Source organism: Otolemur garnettii, unplaced genomic scaffold (assembly GCF_000181295.1).
Source record: "Otolemur garnettii isolate 467f Iridium unplaced genomic scaffold, OtoGar3 scaffold00061, whole genome shotgun sequence".
Lineage (NCBI taxonomy): Eukaryota > Metazoa > Chordata > Mammalia > Primates > Galagidae > Otolemur > Otolemur garnettii.
The window spans coordinates 8,569,461-8,575,089 of record NW_003852456.1 but is presented as its reverse complement, the minus strand read 5'-3'; positions in this window follow the sequence as shown (position 1 = coordinate 8,575,089).

Below are 5,629 nucleotides of genomic sequence, written 5' to 3'. Positions count from 1 at the left end.
AGTGGGGTGTGGTGGCAGGTGCCTATTGTCCCAGATACTTTGAAACGGAAGTAAGAGGATTCCTTGAGTCCAAGAGTTTAAGGTTGCTATGAGTTATGATGATGCTACAGCACTCTAGCCAGGGTGAAAGAGTGAGACTCTGTTTCAAAAAACAAACAGAAAAACAAAACAAAACAAAAATCAGCAGTATTAAAATCAAAACAAACCAAAATAAAATGTGAGAAAACAAAATAAATAAAAATGAAATATCATCCACTGGGCTTGACATTATAGATAGGTGATAGGGCTGAATTGTGAGTGATAGTTATTTTGATGAGATGAGAGATGACAGAAGCCAGAATTTAGTTTTGATTGAGGAATTTAAGATTTGCAAAGTAAGTAACCTTAGACAACATACAGTTTCTTTGACAGTGTTGACTATGACAACAAAGTGGAAATACATGGAAACGAGGTGAAGAATTCAGGGAGGGTTTTGTTTTACCTTCATAATTTTATTGCATAAAATCAGGCAACTTAACCATGGTCAAAAGCTGAATCCTCTGTCCCAACAGAGAAGTACCATAAAACAGTAGAAACACGCTGACAGGGGTGAATTTAGACAGGACCAGAGCAGGTGAGTTAAGGGAAGTGTGGGTGGTATAGATAATGTTGGATTTTGTAAACTACGCCATAGATTTTGTTTTTACTTCTGAAGGAGCCAGGGAGATGGATGCAATATTGTGATACATGGGTCATGACAAATGTTTTGAGATATACAAAAATCAAGATACATAAAATACTCACGGACAGAAACAAATGAAGTCCTCCCAGCAACACCAATAAACTCAGCAAGTTGAAACTTGCCCAGGTGTTAGAAAAGTATGAGGTAGGTTGTCAAATGCTTTTCCTGCCTCTATTGAGAGGATCATATAGTCTCTGTTTTTGCTTCTGTTGATATAGAGAATTACATTTATGGATTTGCATATGTTAAACCAACTTTGCATCCCTGGGATGAGGCCTACTTGATCATGATATATAATTTTGTTAATGTGTAGCCATAGCCTATTAGCTAAGATTTTATTGAGTACTTTTGAATTGATATCCATTAGTGAAATTGGTCTGTAGTTCTCCTTTATAGCTGGGTCCTTTCCTTGTTTTGGTATCAGGGTGATGCTTGCTTCATAGAACATGCTGGGGAAGGTTCCTTCCTTCTCAATGTTTTAAAATAGTTTGTGCAGTATAGGTATAAGGTTTGATAGAATTCTGGTGTGAAGGTATCTGGTCCAGGGCTTTTTTTTTTTTTTTTTTTTTTTCTGGAAGCTTTTTTATTATTTCTTCAATTTCAGTGCTTGATATTGGTCTGTTCAAGAGATCTGTTTTTTCCTGACTAAGTCTAGGGAGATGATATGTTTCCAAGTATTGGTCCATTTTCTATACATTGTAAAATTTCTGGGCATAGAGTTTTTTGTAATATTCACAGACAATTTCTTATATCTGTAGTATCTGTTGTCTTTTCTCCTTTTTCATTTCTGACTGAGGTTATTAGAGATCTTACTTTTTTGCTTCTAGTTGATCTGGCCAAAAGTTTATTAATTTTGTTAATCTTTTCAAAGAACTGATGTTTTGTTGCATTAATTTTCTGAATTACTCTTTTGTTTTCAATTTTGCTTATTTCTGATTTAATTTTCATTATTTCTTTTCTTCTGCCAGTTTGAGACTGGATTTGTCTTCTTTTTCCATTTCCTTGAGATGCTTCATTAGGTTGTTGATGTGTTCTCTTTCTGTTTTTTGGATGCAGGCACTTAATGCAATAAATTTCCCTCTTAGGACTGCTTTTGCTGTATCCCACAGGTTTTGGTAGCTTGTAGCTTCAATGTTGTTATATTTTTTCATTAAGGAATTTAATGATTTCCTCCTTCATCTCCTCCTTAAATCAGCTGTCATTCAGCACAAGTTGTTTAGTTTCCATGCCTTGTGTAGGAATGAAAATTTTTGTTGGAGTTGAGTTCCACCTAAACTGCTCTTGTGGTCTGAAATGACACAAGGTATAATTTCAATTCATTTAGTTTTGTTGAAGTTTGATTTGTATCTTAGGATATGATCTGTTTTTGGAGTATGATCCATGGGGCAATGAGAAGAATGTATATTCATAAGCTTTGGGATGGTGTGTTCCTTGCATGTTTATTAAGCCCATTTGTTCTAGGGTTGCATTAAAGTCCCTTGTTCCTTTGTTTAGTTTCTGTTTAGCGCAGTGGTTCTCAACCTTCCTAATGCCACGGCCCTTTAATATAGTTCCTGTGGGTCGTGATCCACAAGTTGAGAACTGATGGTTTATAGGATCTGTCCCATTATGTCAGAGGGGTTTTAAAGTCCTCAGCTATTATGGTCCTATAGGATATCATACTGTTCAGACCAATTAAGGTCCATTTCATAAATCTAGAACATGTAAGTTGGATGCATAAATATTTACAATTGAAATATCCTCTTGTCATAGTGTTCTCTTCACCAGTATAAAGTGACCATCTTTGTCTTTCTTAACTTTAGTTGCTTTAAATCAGGCATCCTCAAACTATGGCCCACAGGTCACATGAAACTTGCCTAGGACATTTATCTGGCCTGCTGGGTGTTTTTGCAGCTGCTGCCTGTCCTGCTTAGCAGCCGACTCATCCCGGGGCCCGCAGTCCGGCCCTCCAACAGTCTGAGGGACGGTGAACTGGCCCCCTCTTTAAAAAGTTTAAGGACCCCTGCAATCCATTTGTATCTGAAAATAAGATTGTGACCCCTCCTTTCTTCTGATTTCCATTTGCCTGAAATACTGTTTTCCAACCTTTCACCCAGAGTCTTTTTTTGTCCTTCAAGGTTAGGTGTATTTCCTAGACATATGAATGGGTTATGCTTTTTTATACAGTTAGCCAGCCTTTTCAGTAGGGAATTCAAGCCATTTACAGTAATTGAGAGAATGGATATATATGGTGGGGTTCTATGTATCTTCCTTTGTGAAAGTCTGTTACTTAGTTTTATCTTTTGTGCTGCTCTAGGAACTAGGTTTTGTCCTTCTGTTTCTGGGTGTTTATTTTACTGGTGGTCTATTGTAATGGTCAAGATGGAGAATAGATCTAAGTATTTCCTGTAGAGTTGGTCTGGTTGTGGCAACATTCCTCAATGTTTGTATATCAGTAAAAGATTTGATTTCTCCATCAATTTGGAAGCTTAGTTTATCAGGATAGAGAATTCTGGGCTACAAATTGTTTTGTTTAAGAAAGTTAAAGGTAGATGACCAATCTCTTCTGGCTTAGAAAGTTTCAGCTGAAAAATCTGCTGTCACCTGGACGGCTCTGCCCCTGTAGGTCAGTTGGCACTTCCTCCTGGCTGCTTGCCGAATTTTCTCTTTTGTCTTGACTTTGGACAGGTAGATTACAATGTGTCTTTGAAATGCTTTGTTTGTGTTAAGATGACTCAGAGTTTGATATACCTCTAAATGGAGTGTGTTGGAATTTTAGTGAAACTTGGGAATTTTTCATTTATGATGTCCTCCAGTAGGGCTTCCATTCCTCTGGGATGTTCTTCTTCCCCTTCAGGGATCCTTATAATTCATATGTTTAAACACTTTATGAAATCCCATATTCTCTACATGATTGTTCTGCTGTTTCTCTCTTCTTCTCTGATTTTTTATTTATTTCTTTATTTATAGAGACAGAGTCTCACTTTGTCACCCTCGGTAGAGTGCTGTAGCATCACAGCTCACAGCAACCTCCAGCTCTTGGGCTTAGTGCCTCAGTCTCCCGAGTAGCTATGACTCCAGGTGCCCACCACAATGCCTGGCTATTTTTTGTTGCACTTTGGCTGGGACTGGGTTCGAACATGCCACCTTGGGAGCCAGCGCCCTACCCACTGAGCCACAGGTGTCACCCTTCTCTGGATTTTTTAATGCCTGAGTTAGCTCAAGAGCCTTATCCTCTAGCTCTGAGATTCTTTCTTCTCCATGTTGTACTCTGTTATTGATACTTTCTACTGTGTCTTTAAGTTCCCTGACTGTCTCTTTCAATTTCTTAAGTTCTGATGTGCCCGTTCTCCTTTCTTCATGTCTTTCATTCATTGTTTGGGTCAGTTGGATTTCTTTTTGTTGATTTTCCACTTTTCCTTCAATTCACTTATTGCTTTTGCCATCCATCATTTAAATTCCCTTTCTGTCATTTCCATAATTTCTTTACAGGTAGAATCCTCTGCTGTAGTTACCTCTTACTCCCTTGGAGGGGTTGCTCTGTTCCGGTTTTTCATGTTGCCAGAAGTTTTCACTTGGTTCTTCCTTGTGTGTGTTTTCTTCTTGTTCATTTCCTTTCCCTACTTTTTTCCTCTCACTTCGTCCTGAACACTTAAGAAAATAGGCATAGGTGGCATATTTCTTAAACTGACTGAAGCCATCTACAACAAACCGACAGATAATATTATATATAATGGAGTAACACTGAAAGTTGGAACCAGATAAGGTTGTTCTTTATCACCACTACTATTCAACATAGTTCTGGAAGTTCTAGCCAGTGCAGTGAGGAAAGAGAAGAATCTTAAGGTCATCCAAATGGGGGCAGAGGAGGTCAAACTCTCCCTCTTTGCTGAGGATATAATCACATACTTAGAAAATGACTCCTGGAAGTGATCAAGAAATACCGTAATGAATCAGGGTATAAAATCAATGTCCACAAATCAGTAGCCTTTATATATGACAATAACAGCCAACTTGAGGAGTAAATGAGTAACACATTTCCCTTCACAATAGCTTTAGAGAAAATGAAATACCTAGGAATATAACTAACAAAACAGGTAAAGGTTCTCTACAAAGAGAATTATGAAACTCTAACAAAAGAAATTAACAGAAGACATCAACAAATGGAAGGTCAAACCATGCTCTGTACTGGGAAGAATCAACATTGTTAAAAATGTCTATACTACCTGAAGCAATCTATAGATTTAATGCTATCCCTGTTAAAATGTCACATCATATTCTGAAGAACTGGAAAAAAGATTTCCTTTTTTCAAATAGAACCAGGAAAAAAAAAACATATACCCACGGCAATATTTAGTAATAAAAACAAAGCCAGAGTTATCACTCTACCAGACTTTAGGTTATATCACAAGCTGCAGTGATCAAAATAGCATGGTATTGGCAGAAAAATACATATGTAGACACATGGAATAAAATAGAAAACCAAGAGATTAAACCAGTCTCTAATCACTATCCAATATTTGATAAACCAAACAAATGCATACACTGGGGGAAAAGATCCCTATTCAGTAAATGGTGCTGGGAGTACTGGACAACCACATGTAAAAGACTGGACCCGCACCCTTTACTACTTACAAAAGTTGACTCAAGATAGATGAAAGATTTAAATCTAAGAAATTAAATGATAAAAATCCTAAAAGAAAGTTTGGGAAAACTCTTGATGATGGCAGCCTGGGGAAAGATTTTATGAAGAAGTCTTCAGTTTGCACAACAAGAAAATGTTTTCAGAAGATGGAGATCTTAACAACTTTTGTCTTAACCTGGATGGAGTTGAAGCACATTCTTCTTAGAAAATATCCCAAGAATGAAAAAGCAAGTATCCAATGTACTCAATACTAATATGAAGCCAGTAAATGATCTAATACATGC